This window comes from Thunnus maccoyii, chromosome 13, assembly GCF_910596095.1.
Source record: "Thunnus maccoyii chromosome 13, fThuMac1.1, whole genome shotgun sequence".
Lineage (NCBI taxonomy): Eukaryota > Metazoa > Chordata > Actinopteri > Scombriformes > Scombridae > Thunnus > Thunnus maccoyii.
Window position 1 is genome coordinate 30,408,888 of NC_056545.1, and position 19,419 is coordinate 30,428,306.

The 19,419-nt window shown below is 39.1% G+C and overlaps 1 protein-coding gene across 2 annotated transcripts in view; it reads right to left on the reverse strand.

Annotated features, from left to right (window-relative positions):
- Nucleotides 1-19,419, reverse strand: part of ntm (neurotrimin) — a 447,916-nt gene that overhangs the window by 398,724 nt on the left and 29,773 nt on the right. The gene's annotated exons all lie outside the window — the stretch shown is intronic.

A 19,419-nucleotide genomic window follows, 5' to 3' on the forward strand; every position in this document is an offset into this window, starting at 1 on the left:
GTGCGCTGTGACTCAAACACCTTGACACAAACAGCTCTGACTCGAGTGGAGCACCGCCATCCCCTGTGTCATGCCTTTAGCATCCAGTTAACCGAACCACTGAGATCAAAGCAGAGAGACCCTCCTGCACCAGTCAATGCCAAACAAAACTGAAAACTCCTCCAGTGAAGAAATCTTGCCCACAGGATTTCTCAGGCACAGACATTTATGAGACCATTAACCTTGTCAAGACAGTTAAAACAGATGGCGGTACATAAAATGAGGAGGATGTCTGAAATGCCTGAAAGGAGCGAGGCAGTAAGGAAAGATGCTCGACAAACAAAGATAAATGTGTGCTGGCAGCTGGATGTTTACAAAAGGGAAGAAGACAACTTTTGAAAGTTTAGATGACATTCATATAAGTGCTCAGGTCATATCCTGTCATGATGGAGGCATTTTTTGATACTCCCCGGTGGTATCTCATGACATATCGGACAACTAACACTGTTGGACAAATATATCCAAACTAACAGGTTGGCTGATGAATCTGCAGCGGATAAGCATCTACCGTTTTCCTCTCAGGGTATTAAGAGTACAGGTGCGATAATACTCAGTAGCGTATATGAGACAGTATATTGTTTTGAGCAATTATACCTCCTAGTTTCCATGGCTGCCGTGTTTCCCAAAACAACCATTATCTCATGCTCTCATTTCCTGTGAATGTCAATATGCCTTCTTGGCGAAGCAATCAGTGAATCATTTGAGTACCTCCTTGAGTTTGAGTAGAACAGATGAACTATACAGAAATCATTACACTTATGGTGTCTTTTTGAGGAGAGGGTGGGACGTCCTTATCTAATTCTTGTGCAGAATAACTGCTGACATCTGTAGTTTAATTATTGGAGCAAATAATGAGCAATGATAAAGGGTATAGACACGGACCACAAGGACCTGTCCATTTATTCTTATTAAAAAATTAAATATTAAACCCAGGAAGTAATTATTAGCTTCAAAGGCAGCTTAATATTGATGGACAACACTGGAGAGCACTCTTGAAAACAAAAATTAGATAGATAGATAGATAGATAGATAGATAGATAGATAGATAGATAGCTAACAATGAGGTACAAAAAGGTAAAACAGACAAATGCAAGAAAAACCTAAATTATAAACAATAACTACATAAACTACCGTATTTCCTCTAATAGTGGCTGGGGCCTTTATTTAACTCAACTGCAGAGGGTACCAGGCCTTTATTGGTAGCAGGCTTATATTAGAGAGAGGCCTTAATTTCTAATTCCCTCACTTTGATAAGTATATTTGCTCATATTTTAGTACAAAGCCTCCTTGTTTTCTGATCTGCTTCCGTTTTCTCTGTTAAATTTTTGTTACCACATTACCGATAATCTACTTACTCCGACATGCGTGACGATAATTCTAGCGTCTGAGTTCCACCTGTAACGTTCTGGTCACTGCGGTCATTATTATTAAAATATGTGCCATTATCCCTGTATTTAATGTGATGTCTCCTCCATCCCCCTCCCCTCTCTGTGAGGGCTACATATGCACTCATAGAGTTACATCCAGGTAGCTACTATGTATGCTTAATTGGCATGCACATTACATAACAGGCACCAAGAGTGTATCCACCTGCGACCACAGCCATTACCAGAGACCTTGCTTTTAATTGAATACTGTCTTTTATTTGAGGGAATACAGCAACTCAAATATATTAGTATTGAGTGTACTAAATAAGCAGCGCTGAAGCAAGTGAAGAAATAAGCAGCATTAGTCATATATGGGAACTATCAATTTGCCAGTGAGGAGTAGATGAGTGCATGTCCAGGGCAATGAATGGCAGCTGAAGAGGTTTTTAGACAATCCAGCTTGTATGGAAATTCAGTCCCTTTGAAGCACACCAACTTTACACACAGTTAAAAGGTATACCGTGCTATAATACCTTATGAGCTTTCCTCTTTATTCTTCACTTCCCCTAACCACAGACAGTGAAGGGGAGAGAACTGACAGTATCTCTGTGCTACTATCTAACCACCCACCCTGCTTTGACCTTTCAATTAATAACAGGCTTTCAGTGAGGGCTTGCACTGTGCAATCTGGAAGGCTCCTCCGAACAGTGTTCAGCAAAGGGCTTTGGCCAATGCTTCAGAGAGATTGGCTCGAGTGGGAAAATTTGCTTCTTCTTGTCCTATTTCTCCAAAGCCCAGACATGAGGGTTGCAGGTGAAAGAGGAGTCCCAGAGATACAATCCAGTAGGAATTGTAGTCCTGCCAGCTTGCGAATGGATTACATTTACTGAAATACTTTGGAGTTTTAGTTAAAGCAGACACTACGACTAGCTAACAAATAGGAATTTTACTCTATGTCATCTATGATTGAGGGTTAGACATTATGACACATACGTTTGCACATTTACAGTGACTAAACTTGCTGTCTGTGTGCTGTGTAGCTGCTGGCTGATGTAGCAATGACAGTCTGTTCAAACCAATACCACTGCAACTTTCCACAATTTTGCACACATTGAAATTTAAACAAAATGTGAACAGTGTATAGTGAAAAGTTTACTTTTACCATGTCTGATTGGAATAAACAGCAGGCTTCTGCACCAGACATAAAGAAGAAGAAAAACTCATCTGAGGCAAGCAAAGCCAAAAGGATGAGACACACTTATTCTTCAAAGATGAGAATAAATATTGGTTTAGAGGGCTCTGTATGTCAGGAACAAGTAGAGGGAGAGATTTGAAGACAATGCAGCTTCTTTTGGACAGGTTACTAGCTTAAAAAACTCCAACAGCCAACTTTTCAGATAAATAATCCTCTTCCAGCAGAAAAACACCCCACTAGTCCTGTGGCTGTGCAAATATTTTATTTAGATATAAATCAGGTCTGCTGGTCATATAGTGTTATTTAACAAAACAAATTCACATAAGATCATTTAACAGCAGTGGTCCTATGATAAAGCAAACCTACAAAAAGTGTTGAGATTGGATGTCTTACATTCAATAACATTTTTTATGTTTCTTTCTGCAATATCTATGGTATTGTGGTCAGGGAAAGATCATGAATATGGCAAATAAAATATGGTATGGTTAGGGCAAGGCAACTACAGGTAAAGATAGTGGTTACAGTTCATAAAAATGCAAGCGTAACAGATGGTGAACTCTGGCCTCCTTCATGAAAGCTAAAGTCACTACACGTCCCTCCAACTACTCTAACTTTCCACAGGACACATGACATCCCATGCTGACACGCAATGTTAGCATTGGGTGTAAAACATGAGGTGCAGAATCATTCATATTGACGTTAATTCCAAGGATAAAGGGATGAATGAAGTTGACCTCTGTATATACTGCAGACCTTTTACCAGTTAAACTATTTTTCACATTGTGTAAAAGAATAAAGTCATTTGGGCTAGTCTTGTGGTTGCATCAGTAACACAAGTTTAAACCCGCTAAACTGTAGCAACTCTTGATGCACGGCCATCTTTCTTATAGTCATAACAAAATTCAATTGACCTTTGTCAGCTGTAAGGGTGACAACGTACAGATGTCGGTACATTCAGTTGACGCACTTCCTGCCGCATTACCACGGTGGATGTGGTTCAGGAGGTAGAGCTGGTCCTCCACTAATCGGATGATCGGCAGTTCGATTCTTGGCTCCTCCAGTCCGCATGTCGATGTGTCCTTGGGCAAGATACTTAACCCCAAATTGCTCCTGATGGCTGTGCCATCAGTGTGTGAATGATTAGATTTCCTCTGATGGGCAGGTTGGGACCCCGCATGGTAGCCCCTGCACCCATTGTATGAATGTGTGTGAATGGGTGAATGTGATTCGTAGTGTAAAAGCGCTTTGAGTGGTCGGAAGACTAGAAAGGCGCTATACAAGTACAGTCCATTTACCATTTACCGAAGTAATATTCCACCAGTAAAAGGGGGGTTAAGTGTGGGCTGCACTTGATAACTGTATGCTGATGCTAGGTGGCAACACAGTGCTTGAATCCTGTTGGAAGATAACCACATTGTGGCACTATCCGTATTTCCTCTCGTTGACTCCACAGGAAGTGAAGAAGCAGAAGCAACATTTTAAAGTTTATGACATACAGTAACTTTGCTGAACTGACTTTAGCCAAAATATGAGATATTCGTGTCTTGTTATGTTTGTAGTGAATGAAACTCCTATGACTTCTCTTTCTTCAATAAGTTTGTTCCTGACATTTATTCAGCTGTTTCTCCGCTGTGGTAACCAGATGAATGGTAAGAAGAGATGATGTGTATCTGTGTGTACCTGTGTGTATTTATGTTTATTTATGTGTACCTGTGTGTATGGGGACTGCCTAATTTATCTATTTTTAAAGACTTTACATTTTTAGCCAATGGGCACACCAAAAAGCCAGGGAGAGTGTGTATTTTTGGAGCAATGAGCCTTTGGAGGAGTGAGCTTTTGTTTTCGGGATAACAGGCCATCAGACTAAAGGGCTATCAAAACACCATATGGCTAATAAACTACTGTATACAACTGAAAAAAGAAAGAAATCCCATACTTGTGTCAATGGGAATTCCCAAGTGACATCATGCGTAATGGTAAGGCCCCATGAGGGGCGTACATATGGATTCCCCATCCTCCAAACTTACAATAATGTTCTGAATCTTACAATAATGTTGTTCAGATGTCAATAAATATATCCGAGATTTCTCAGAAACATCAGTACCAATGTTCTGTTTGTTGCCCACAGCTGGCTGTGTGTCAGATTTCCTTATGGTTTATTAAACACCTGCATACATCATACAGCAGCTGAAACGATAAGTGCATCTTCAAATCGAGAGAGTGATGTGATGGCACAGCAGGGCAGTATAGCACACAGCTGTACTTTGATGATCATCCTTTTCTGTGTTTTTTTAATCCAAATAAAATACTGTTAAAATACTGAGATCAAGTTCTAGCTCTAACCTGTAAAGTGACTCAGTAGCTCAGGACTTGTGATTGCTTATGTACTTTCAGAGCCTGAGGTTCCTGCTGTGAGTTTGGACAGTGATAGGAACCTCAAGGCTCCTGATCCTGACACCTATATTATGAAGCAGGATTTGCAGAGCAGGTTAACTTCAGAGGATTGGATCACAACCTGTCAACACCTCCACCACTGACCAATCAGATCACTGTAAAAAAAAAAAAAAAAAAAAAAAAAAGGAGTCCTCATTTCTACAAGACAAAAGTCCTGAGTTTGGAATAAAGTGACCAGTAAAAAAGAGCAATATATATTTTTATAGTTCATTAGAAACATTTTATTGTTCCAGACTTTCTATTTCCACTCTGGTTTTAAAACAGAGCTTCTAACGAACAGAGAGATCGTTTATGACAATAAACACATAATGATGATTTTAGCTGCATTTTAATTGTTTAAGTTGATTTTCTCTCTGGAGTGACAGCTGACAGTGTGGATGATTTCACACTCTGATTCCATCACTGCAGCTCACAATAACATGAGCTGTGTGATGATAACTGGAAATAAAAATGAAAGATTGTCTTTTATTAGAAAAATAATCCACACACTGTTAATTGGTTCTCGTGATTATAAATGCAACATTTGGGTCAGACAGACCTCATCAGTCATTAACTACTTTTCCACTCTTTGCTTCGGTAGCAGAAACAGTCTGACATTACTTTTAAGTTTTTTATGTGACATATTCAGATGGTTTCTTTATAATCCAACTAAATATGAATAATAATCATGAATAATAATTCCTACATGTATTTTAAGCCTTAGCCTGCTTTTATTATTTGGAAATGGTTTCTAGTGTTTCTACATCTTATTCTGTTGTATGATTACAGGCTCATTTAAAATTCACTTTGTTGAATATGACTTTTTGCCAGTCCTAAAACAGAAATTTTCTGCAGGTACTTGGTATTGTCATTTCATCTCATATCATATGAAGTACTTCATTCATGGTTCTGATGATGTTGCTCATGATGAACAACCCCGCTCTTTCACATGAACATACTCGCAGCTGGAAAACCCAGAGTTGACTGAGCTGGTTGATAGCAGCTTCATAGTTCTAGTTATCTGGACGGCCAATGTTAGGCTCAGTGAAGCCAGCTAGAGAAAAGATATCCTGGGTATGTTGAACTTGCTTTGTAGTACAGACCCCTGATCCTGTCGTATGTGGTAGGCTAAAAAAACCCTGAGTCTTGGTACTGTACTGTCCACACGCCTCTTCATTTACCTCTGGTAGGATCTGTCACCGGCTGCTAAAGTCTCAGGTCCTCCAGCTACTCCACAAGCTTTTTGTTCCAACTGGAGTAGATTAGTCAGCCCAAGTGGGTTAATATGGGATTTTTTTTTTTTTGTTAATTGTTTCTGTTTGTTTTGTGATTTGTTTTGTTTTAGTTATTGTCATTTTAGTGATCCCATTGGGACTCTGTCTTAAGGGGGATGACCCCTGTCATCTTGGGTTTGCTGTTTATTCACCTGTCTGTCTGCTCTGCCTCACAGGTGGCTCGTTAGCCCAACTAAAGCCTTGCGGCAGCTAGCGGCTTCTCTCACTCTCCTCTGACTGTTTGTTGCTGCTGCTGCTGTTGTTTGCAGCTCTCTGCTCTCCCCTCCACATACCCATTTGGGTTTGGGTTGAGTTATGTTGTCTTAGTTATTTCCTTTGCTTTCACGCACCTTCCAACACCTACACACACACACCCTCCATGCCTCATATACACGACTGATCCCACTGACTTTCACGCCTCATAACTTAAGCTTTCAGTTATCTCCTTTAATTTGGTTTAATTTGTTTAAATAAATTAACTTTGTTAAACTTTGACATGGTGTGTCTCCCTTTTGTTGTGGCCACTTGAGCCAGGTCATAACACACATTAATACTGACTCGCTGTGTTTCTGTAAAAATGAATGCATATGTCTTAACTAAGATACTTAATGCGTTTGCTGTGTGCTTGGTTATATATCATTTAATATCGTGTTGTCTAATTAAGCTATGATAGGCCCATGTAGGAAGCATTAAATGGAGATGGAGAATGGACATGCAGGGTGTCAGATCCATGGAAAAGAGACGACAAATTGGTTTGTAATTAAGGTTTTTACATTCACTCATCCCTCATGCTGATTAACGGGGCTCAGCAGGCCGACATGCCGCTCCAACAGAAACATCTCTAAATGCACAGTAGACGCATTTATTCACTGACAAATAGCTTAACCGTACACACATTGCACTGATGTTCACAGCTAATGTTATACAGCTAACTTCATGCCATTGTATACGTGAGAAGGCGCAAAACGGAAATGTTCCGGAATGTAGCTGCATGTGTGAATAGTGAAAATCACTAGCAGTGCCTGAAAGGTTGTTCCAGTAATTTACCAGGAACTATGTGTGAAAGAGGCTAAGGGTTTCCTGCTTTCCCTCTGGAATTGTCCACCATCAATATGCTATGGAAATAAATGGAGGTGGCCATCAGGTATGTTGTGATACAAATCTAAGCTCCCAAGAGAGAATGATAATGTTTCATGTAAATTAACCACTCATTTGTATCACCATGTACATGATGGCTAGAAACAGGCTGTCTGCCACAGATCTTGAATGCTCACTCCCGCCTATATTCTGTGATTAATGGCTGCTGATGCCTGTTTGGCCTTTCCTTTATTTTAGATTAGATTAGATTAGATTCAATTTAATTGTCACACCTTCAAGCAGGTAGCCTTGTTGTAGTGGAGTTGCAAATCCATGCCGCACTGGGCTGACACAAAATGATGAAATTTAAGCTCCAGTATCAGATTTTCAAACCAATTAAAACCAATTAAAACCAAATAAATCATCAACATAGTAGTCTGTATTGATGACTTATTGAGGCTTTCCAGGTTAAATAAAACTTTTCAAACTCATTCACATCTCATTCCCGAAAATAAAGAAACTCAAATAAAACTAAATTATTTTTTCTGTAATTTATCTTGTTTTGAGTTTTTGAGAGAAGTCTTTATATAAGCTTTTGGCTTCCTACTTGAACCAGACAGCAGAAGGAGGGCCATTAACAAAACAAAAGATGTGACCAGTAACACATGGCCACACATGGGGCATGTGCGAAATTTTCATTCAACTATTCAACCTGACCCCCTAAACCCACTCATGGAAAAGGGGAGAGATGGCATTAAATAGTAAATATTTCTCCTCTAATTTCAAAGATTAATGTTTGGATTGAATACGGATGTCACAATACCCTATCATACAGAACACCATTAAAACAGTGACTGAGTGGATACAAGCTCGAGTAGATTGATCTGATAACATTTTATTAAATTGGGATCGGATCTAACAGGATGTATCTATTTCTGTGACTTCCTGTATAGTCTTTGACTGGCTGGCTGGAAACTGTCCGACTTGACTGCAGCTTTTTGTCACTTCCTCGTGCTGCCGCCGCCCAATCTCGTCCACTTTCCAGGCGAGGTGCAGCTCATCACGAACAAGCCTAATTCTTTTCATGTAGGACAGGAATTACATCACTTGACTTCGTCTTCCTTGTTACTGTTTTACCAGATGAATTCATGGCTCCACGAACCAGACAGAATAACAACCCCACGTGTTTACATTGAAATGGTTTTACCAGCACATATTTTGGGCTGTTTTGGCTCGACATTGTCAATTTCATACATTTAATAATGACCTAAACTGAAATAATAGGAGACGCATTACTCAGCAACAACAATCAGTTCTGCTTAATAATGCATGCACCCCTTCAGACTCAGTATTAACACTTCAAATCAGAGTTTGATAGGAATCAAATAGTTTTATCAACTGTACAACTGAAAATCCTATGCTTAAAAACACATCGACAAAGAGCACTGAAAAGTTCGCCCTAAGAAATATTGAATATTGAAGATTATTGATTATTAAAACTGTGTTGACAGATGGATGTATTGTATGGTTGCAGATGGTATTGACTACCCTACAGTAGAGAGACATGTGCCACCTAGTGGTTGTTGGTGAACACCGCAGCTATTCTTGGATAAATTATTTCATCTCCCTTCACTGCCATCGCAGCATCGCAGTAATCACGTCAATTGATCGAGTGACATCTGTACGCAAAGTTATGGATTTCAGTAAAAGCTGAAATCCATATCTTTGCTGTTAGCTGAAATCCAAGCTAATAAAAGCTAGAACAATTAGACAATTATTAGTCAACTGCCAAAAACTTTATAATTAACAATTTTGATAACTGATTCATTGTTGAAGTAATTTTTCGACAAAATTGCAATGACGCAAATGAAACAAATGTGGTGGTTTGCAGCTTTTCGTTGTTTGAATGCATCAACTTGCATGTTGGGAAATTGTAATGGGCATTTTTTTTTTTTAGAATTTTCTGATATTTTATAGACCAAATGATTAATCGATTGAAAAAATAATTGTTAGATTAATCAGCAATGAAAATCTTACATTGCAGCCCTAGATTTCAACATTGACTCAATCATATTAGCTTCAGTATGTAACTACTGGGGATTTAAGTTGTTATGAAACCAGTACATAGCCGCATTCCATATATTTGATAAAATGAATAACAAGTAGAACCTATTTTGTCAGTGAAAAACAGTGCTGCTCAATCTTGAAATCAGCATCACCCTGGTACATCACCCTTTTCCCCACTTAGTGTTGTTGTTTCTTTGCCTAGGAAAACTTTTTTTTCACTTGGAACTTTGTTTATTACATTCAAAGATTGTGAGTAACGAATAGGATGCTTTATAAACCTGAGGTCACAGTATCAAACATCGACTCAGCTGTGATAAGACAATACTGCAGAGCAACAGCAATCATGCTTGTTTGTCTTATAGGGTACTCCTTTTGAGCAGTGGAACTTTAATATCTAACTTATTCCTGTTGGCCAAATGTAATCCAATTTTATGCGTGACATGACATTCAACACATGCCGCATCCCCAAACATCCTGACAGCAGCATCAAAGTGCTGCCAAAATTGAAAAATGATGGAGGTAGAACCATAAATGCCACAGCATGTAAAACCTTGTTCCCTGACTTCTCACAATAGAAGGCCATTTTGTGTATAAAATGTAAATTTCCACCTGCGCTATGCATGATATTAACCTCCGAATGCCCAGGTACATACACGCTGACAAGGCAGCTCGCTTTGTTTGGGTTACCATTTCCACTGATTCCACCTACAGTATGCCTTTATTGCATTACAGCTGAAGCCTCTTGTTGTTTTTCTGTGGTAATTAGGCCCAAGGTGGTTTCAATTTTCCTGCACTTATATGGAATAAGCTATAATTCACCTGGATGCTTACTTTTTAAACTATTTATTTAGTAAAGAGATCAGAAAACATGATCTTCTCAATATGGTGACAGTTTGATGCACTTGAAAAGAAAAACTTCATTCATCAGGCTCATATCCCTTGAGATTTTCCCCCTTTCCAACATTCAAGGTCTTATATATGTTCAGTATTCTTTTTCTCACCATATGTTATACCTTAAATCAAAGCTGGAAACAAATACTGAATGCTGTGTCCAACGTTTTCATCTAACATCACTTCTAACGTCCTTAGAAAGAGGTACTTCAACTTTTTGTGGCAGGGTTTGCGTGCTAGTGTTTGCAGCTCTCGTCACCAGGAGCAAGGGCTTGTTAATTCAGGTTCATTATTGAAGGGCTAAATGGGGAGAAGGAGAAGACATTAATCACCCAGCGTCTGCAAGAGTGGGTCTGTGGATGGCTTAATGGCACATTGTCAAACCAGAGTGCCTCCCTCTACCCGGCATTTATCAGACGAACAAGCAGAGTGGCTGATGACTAGGAAACGCACTGTAAGTGGGAGCCTCTTTTGCCTTTATGAATCCTCTGAGTGATCATTGAGCAAAATATTAAATTATGGCATGGAAGGCTGGAGTGACAGGAGGTAATCATGCTGCCTGAATGATATGTAATTGTTTTCTGAATTGTAATTATAGGGTGAGAGAAAACATTGGCCTACTGTAATTAACGGTGAAGAACAAAGTTTTTCAGTGGAAAATTGGAATTCTCTAGGGATGTAAGCCTATAATGTGAGCACAGAGAGAGAGAGAGCAGTGTGTAGGAAAAGCAAACCAGTGCTGAGATTTTATGAGGCAGAACACAGACCTTATCATTATGAGTGTTTATCCAAAGTGTATATGTGAATGATGAATATAAGTAATTGCTCACAAAGGTAGAGCTCATTCTCAGAGTGCCAGTGAGGGCTAGTGAGTTAACTGTATGGGTACATGATGACATTATTTCATCTTCAACTGAACAACTCCCAGTATACATTGCTTCTTGCATAGGCAAGTAATAGTAATAGTGAATCTCTACACTGAAACACCTCAGTTGTCCTTTCTTGTCCTTGCACCTCCTTTAAAGGGCTTAAATTATTGTGTCGATCAAGATGATTCCAAGATAATAAAAGCAATACAACAGTACCAATAAATCATTAGCACATTAATTTTGAGAATGGTCAAAACAATGCCATTACTGGGGACACAGTCTGTGTTTATGAAGCATTTTCCATTTTGTGCATTCAAGTTAGATTTGGAAGGGAATCTGATATTGATCTATGTTAAAAAGGGATCTTGATTTACAGCACAAACCAGGAACATGTTACCAGGAACATGTTACAAGTCAGGGGCGAAAATCATGCTAATGGTAAAACAATCATCAGAATCATTAAAGAGAACATTTTGAGTAGCTGCAATCACACTCAAGCGAAACATTTCAAAGAAATACTTTATACTGCTTCTTGCATAGGCTTTTTAAAATGAAATATATGAACTGTAACATCCCAGCTGAGCTTTCCTGTACTTGCACTACTTTTGCAGGAATTACATTATTGAATTTTTCAAGATCAAGATAGGCTGTCTGTTTATCCAGCTGACTGTTAAAAGGATATAAAAGGATGTAATGTCGATAAATGAGTACCCACTTTCATTTTGAGAATTATGAAAACAATACCATTACCTAAAAGACTTCCAGCCTATTTTGTCTTTCATGCAACCATACTAGAAACTACATTTCTATAATAATATATAATATTCTTCCTTCCACTGAAGATGAAGAGGTAATCAGGGTGGATGATGGATGTAAAAAATTAAACAAAATACTTTTTCAGTCGACATTTTGCAGATACATTCTGTATGAACATTTTGCTACATCTTTAAATCAAACACATACATTATTATGTTGAGAAAAAAGCATAATTTAGGTCTCATCACGTTTCTCTCAAAATATATTTGCTGTTGCAAATTAGTAGTTTCATAACATTTTCTAGTTGACAGGGTTGGTTTATGAAGTATTTCCCTTTATGCGCAATCGAGTTGGATTTGGAGGGAAATCTGATGTGTTGATTTATGGTCAAGCAGGTAGCTCCAGGTCTGAAAAGTGAAGCCAATGCCTCAAAACTGCATTCCCTCTAGCAGTCAGCAGGGGGCGACTCCACTGGCTCCAAAAAGAAGTCTTTTTCTATAGAAGTCCATGAGAAAAATGACCCTACTTCTCATTTGATTTATTACCTCAGCAAACAGTTTCCTAATGAGTTTATGGTCTCAATCACTTATTGCCCCATTTAGAGTAAAATAAGGGTATGCTTTAGGGCGTAGCTACCTTGTGATTGACAAGTCGCTACCACGGTGGTGCATGAGGTGCTGTAGTTGGACCCTGGGGAACTCCTCCTCAGCTCCACAAAATGGGAGTCCACAAACCAATGGGTGATGTCATGGTGGCTACATCCATTATTTTTATACAGCTTAAGTTTAAGGAACAAAGGGAGATTGATTTGGCAGTGGTTCACTTGCATAAATGGAGGCGAAAGCCTCAGTCTACCTGCTTCAGTTAAAACTAAAAGGTAAAACAAATCCACACTGAGCAGCACCATTAAAGACAAGGGTTAAATAGCAGTAATCACACTGCAAGCAAGACATGAAGGGCGTATGGAAAATGTCTCCATTTAGAGAAACACAATGCCAGTGTTGTGAGATAAAGGCTGCCAACATCTCATTTAGCACTTCAATGTAAATAATATTGTAATTGTAAATAATAAAAAATGTTTAAAATTGTAACATTTACTGAGCAGAATTCTAAATTACCCCTTGCAATCTATTTATAATTTTCATATCAATTTTCATACTGCATGCCCAATTTGAGGCGGTTTGTGATGGCCATATGCTCATCAGCTCAGCTGGCTTTGTAGGACCTTGTACTAACTGACAATTAATACCACTGCCATAACCTGCAAAAGGGAATTTAAAACTGCTTGAAAGAGTCACGTAGCCCCCCACTTCAAAGACCAGCACACACGGACTAAGTTGATAGAAGCAGCGTGTGTGAAGTCTGGTTTGGGGGGAAGGAGGCAGGAAGGCTCAAAGGAATGCTGATATCCACCTTTTGGTTGGCAGCCCAAATCTGAGCCCTGGTCGCTTCGGGCTATTGGGAAGAGGAGCCATGCGAAACAGCATGGAGCATAGTAATCATAACTCTCCCGCTCTCTCCTGCCTTGCTCCATCCCATTTTCCCTTTTCATTCTCTCATCGCTCCCTTACTTCCCCCCCTGTTTCCTTACCGCTCCTCTTCCATATTCCCAGATTCTTAATCTCCCTCACCCCATGCTGCTTCTCCTTCTTCTTCGCTGCCTCTGTCTCTCACCTGTCTCCCTGTAGAGCGGTCCTTACAAGCACCTCGCAAGCTGCTCTTTACCTTTTTCCTATGACGGCAGCCATATAAAAAAGCAACTTTATTTTTCTTAGGAGTAAACAGGTTGGGTCCCCTGTGAGAGACAAACAAATCAGTGTGAAAGGCAGATGGGCCCCCCATATTATAGGAAAGAATATGATGTTTGTGGGCTTGTGAGGATAAAGATTCTTTTTACCTCTTTTGCACCCGCTTCACTGTTTACTTCCATAGCTGTGATAAATAAATTGGTCCTGTCATTGAAAGTGCCCATCCTTTCTCTATGCAAACAACTGGCATGCTCTATCGACTACCTTGTATTTCTTTAGGGGTGGAGAGATGTTATATTGTAGTAATAAAGTTATCCCTTGAGGGGGAAAATCTCATCATATATAACCTAGTAATTACTTTTCAAAGTCAGGCAGTGCGGGAGATCAATAATGTTAGTTTCTCTGGGTATTAGGAAACAAATGGCACCTCCACCAGGACTTCTGGTTCTGACCTTTGAGTCATTACCATTCTGTATTGTATGGGTAGTGAGTTCTATCACAGGCTAAATAAATGACTTTGAAGAATGCAGGCAACGAATGAGTCCTCCGTGATACAGTGTAATATCTATGTATGCCTTTAATGAAATGTATATTGCCATTTTTGATTGGATATTGGTTATTATATGTGATGAGCAAGAGGAGCAAGGAGAGAAAGAAGCCATGTTGTCTTTTATTGATGAAAAGCACCTTGCTATCAAACAGTCAAGGTTTCATTTCTCTTTTGATTTTGATCAAAATCGGATCAAATTAGAGAAAGCATATTCCAGTAAAAGATGTTAAAGTAAAAAGATGAGTCATTTTTTTCTATTAAACACAGCCACTTTTCACACAGCCAGTCGCACGGCTGCTTTTTCTTCCAAGCTTTCTATCACTGACCCTTCTCACCTCTCTCCTGAGCACAAGAAATCGGTGAGCTTGCCAAGAGCACGGTGAACACTATTTACAAGTCCGTCAAGTGTTAAACGTGTGTTCCGATCCCTCTGCCCACTTACTGTGAATCAGCTCAGCATGTGGAAGCTTCTGCTGATGGACAGCTATCTGTGTCCATCAGTTTTACCAATGCACTAACACATACACATATATATACAAAATGCAAACACATGTCAAGCAGAAGGTTAAGAACACACATGAGCACAAAACGACAATGTACACTGACACACATAAAAAATATGCATTTATGTGCTCAGGAATGGCATGTTAAATGACTTTGCTGCTGATACGACGGTAGGGAATTCACAACTATTGCAATATCCATATTTATACTCGTGTTATGTTATGTGAAAATCTGAATTTTATGACTCACAAACACTGGAGTGTGATATTTCAGAATTTTTATGAATACCTTCATTTTTCTCAGCTTCAATTGGCATAAATTACTCAAAAGAAGCTCTCTTTTTTTACCTGACCTGGTTGCTGCTTTCTCCTTTGTCTCAACTAAACATTCACAACATGAATTAAATGTAGACAGAAAAGATAACCTGACAGGGGACCTTCTGAACAACTGTGTAGTGTACTGCTCTCAGACGAATGGTCAGGTAAATCCTGTTGAATAAGTGCTGGTTGCAGTGAAGTAGAATAAGCAGACACAACCCTTCCTACATTTCTATACCTGATCTACCCTCAGTCCCATGACATTACCAGCACATGCTGTAGAAACTATTTAATATGCCGCAAACGTCCGAGCTCCTCTCATTTCTTCCCGAGACCACATCCAGGCTAACCCTCGTCCAGACTGCATCGATATCAACCCCGTGCAAACAGGGATTGAGCTCTGAATCAGCTTCTCAACACCTTTCAACATGTTGATTTAATCGTAATAAAAAGGCCTTTAACCCATCTCACATCGTTACATAAACATGCTAACAGGAACCACATCTGCAATGTGTCATTGCCCCCCCCCCCCCCCCACCACGAGCCAATCAAGCAATATCTTATATGTCTCAACAAAGGAGCAGTGGGAGGTAGCAGGTAGTGCTGGGTGAGAGGACGTTATCAGCATCATGCAGTAAGCACCTCTCTGCAGCGTTCTCTGAATGGCTTTAATTTTTCTTTCTTCTGACAGGCACCAGAGGAGCACACAAAGATCCATGACCTTAACTCACCTGCTGAACTTGGGTGGATATGTGTTTGTTTGTGTGGTTGTGTGTGTGTGTGGCAGTGGGGATAATTTAAGGACACACTGGTAGAGCTACTGTTGCTATGTGCATCGTCTCTGCTTGTTGCATACAGATGCCCTCAGTCCACTGCCAGTAATCCATTTCCTTAAGTATAAGAAGGGCAAATGACAAATATTGTATTCATTAGGCTCCTCAAAATAAGTTTCTATGGAGTTCGAATTTCTTTAACAACATCACGGTGTACAACTAAAGATCATGGTGATCATATGCAGACATCCCGGTAATCTTTTCCTTCTGTTTTCCTTCTTTTTCTCTGTCTTTGGAGTATGAAATTACACAACTCCATTTTCAATTTGTCCAGCTAATCCCCCTTTATGCCTCTGTGCGGTGAGGCGATAGCCAACCTTCTGAGCAAAAACTGTAATTAAAGGGCTTTCCAAGATAATGACAAGAGATTGTATTTTTGATGGAGGGGATTTCGCTCTATATTCTTCTTCACACTGGCAAATCAGCCCGGGTCAAGTGGCACTGTGCAGTGGCACTGTGCAGAACAATGCAAAGGCTGGCTCATCATTCATACTGCTCTATTGAAATGTGAGGGTAATGGACACGGCTCATTTTGGTCAGAAAAGTAGGAAATGGACTTGAGATAAAGTGATGAATTATTGTATTCTTGGTAAACATGAAGAGAGGATAGAAACATGCGATTCACATGGGTGTGGCTGACAATGAAATGGCAAATGGAATTACATATGTGCATAATCTTGTCATTTTAATAGCCCTGGAGCACAAGACCTTGAGTCACTGCAGGTACAGTTCATTACGTCAAGCAACACTGAATGTTAACCTTACTTAATATGGAATATCCAGTAGACATCTTCTCATGGTCAGCAAGAATATATTATCTACTTGACTGCATGTATCTCTAGACCCTAGATTCAAATAGTAATTCCACACCAAAGAATTTCACATATGTTTAGGAAAAAGGCCTTGCAATGATTCCATGCAAATGCACTTTTAAACAACAATCTAGTTATAGACAGTTATAAACTATGTAACAAGCGCATTATGTTGTATTTGCTAGACACCATCACAGCAATTTCATTTATGAAAAAATAAACACCTGAAGTTTTAAGCTACTATTTAGGAAAATTGTTGTACAAATCAGCTAATCCCTCAACTCTGCCTGGTAAAACAAGACTAAGAGTCTACAGTCATGCTAGCGGCTTTGTGAGTCTGGTACAGTGATGCTTTGAGCTAAAAGTATGTTTGCATGAAAACATTTGCTAATGAGCACTAAACCCAAACTACAACTGAGGTTGACAGGAATGTCAATAGTGAAGGTATTTTATCACAAACCAAAGTATTTGATAAATGAAACCAGATGATGGTGGTAGAGCAGAAGCTAAGGAATTACAAGTTAGATGGAGGAGTTACAGTAAGAGTCAGAGAATCATCAGTCATTAGAGTACATCCTCTGGGCACCATGAATATCTGTACCAAATTTCATCTCAATCCGTCCAATAGTAAAGAAGAAAATAAGGAGAACATCCCTCCTTGTAACACACAAAGATCTGGAAGATTAGTTTACCAATTTAAATAATAATAATATGGTAATTCTGTGGCTTTTGACTCTTCATAGGCATTGATGTTCATAGGAGAAAGGACATAAAATTACACTAAGGAGTACCCCTATGCAAATACACTGCTACTTGCCAGCAGTTTCATCAGACTGTTGGAAGGACATAATTGAAGAAAATGTAAAAGCTGTTGACTTAACTCAGGGCAGACAAAGCTTTTTATAGATTAAAAAAGCCTTTGGACTCATATTTTACATTGCAGGCTATTTGGCAGCCGTAGTATCAAGCATCTAGCAAGTGCCTCAATCTCACATAAAATAACTGACAGAGAGAGCCAGGTACATCGTGTGAATTTTTTCAACAGGATATGGGGCAGTGAGGGGAAAATGCAGTCATCCAGCAAGCACTGTGGTGTTTGGTTTGGTGGGGGTGCTTACTTTCCAAACAGAGTGGGCCTCTATTAGATTTACAGGCTGATGTCTGCTCATCTACTGTATATATAATAGGATTACAACGCTACCTGCTACCTGCTGCAGACAGATGCTCCCTTGGTTTGTACACTGCTAATTCCAATATTATCTTTCATATTTTTGTTGTATTTGATGGAACAGTCACCAGTAAGGAGTGATATCAGGATGCTTATTATGTCAGTAAACAGACAAGTCAGACCCTTTTAAGAAAATGAGATCGACCACTGAGATATGACCGACTCCAGTACAGGCACCACATGTTAGACTGCAAGATATGATGGAGCAGAAGAGAGAGAAAAACATCAATTAAACGCTGATCTACGACTTTTGAAAAAAAAAAAAAAAGAAATCCAGAGCATTTGCCAAAAAGACAAAAAGTTATCTCACTCTAACAGATTCTGATATTCACCAACAAGTTCACTACAGTAAACGTTTCCTAAGATAAAAACAAAAGTCTATACTCATACTAAAGAAGTTAGTTAGAAGTATTTTGTTCATGATAGATTTAAAGCTGCACAAAATCTTTCTTTTAAATATTTTTTAATAGTAATAAACCCACCAAGTCATCAGCGATTCTGCAGTTTCCCTCAGATCTATGGAGCATTTTAGCATCTTTCAGCTCATTGATTTGGTTTTACAGCTGAAACTTTACTGTTTAGGTTCACCCACTGTACATTACCTGCCCTGCACCAAACAGCTGCTGCTGGTGAAAGAAGTGGCCCATCTAGCAGCTAAACAGCTTGATATCGTTGTCATGGGTTGGTGGAAACTAAAACAGAGCTAAAAGGAGAGTGAATATTGGACTTACATCCGTTAGGTCATCTGAATGGTCATCATGACTCCAAATGAATGCTAATGTTGCTCTGTGCTTGCTGGATGTGTAAAGAGTTTGCTAGCGTGTTCAACTTAACAACTCTAGGTCAATGTTGCTTTTAAAGCTTGCTCTGCTGCTGCCAAGTGGCTGAAAGAATCAATTAATGCCGCTTTACATATTTTTCAGTGGTCGACCGTACAGCTGCACCGAAATAAAGTAAAATCTAGATTTCAGTAGTGTCGTCTGAATCATTTGTGTGTTTTGCTCTTAAATGATCCTAATCATCTGGTAGAATTTACTTAAGTTGAATAACTACAGTTGAAGAAGATATGAAGCTTTAACCTGCCTGTGCCACTGTGTAGAATAGAAGATGTTTGTGTCTTAGATTGGAAATATGTAGCTGTAGAGAACCTGCTTCAACTATGTCCAGATTATATTAAGTGGTCATGTTAACCAAAACTAAATAAGACTTCAATTCCCCCAACCTTGTGATTTTTTACTACTTTGTTATATCTAGGAATGCTTTTATTTCTTTCTTTTTTTTACTCAGAAAACTAAAATAATTACCTGTGTCTTTTCTCCTTGGGCTTAAGACATACATTCCTTTAAGACAACAGAGACTGACAAAAGAATGTTTTTATTTATCACAGCATTAACTACCACTATGAAGCTTCTTTTTTTAAATAAAATAAATGTTTGCCAAAGAAGAGACAAAGTACTAG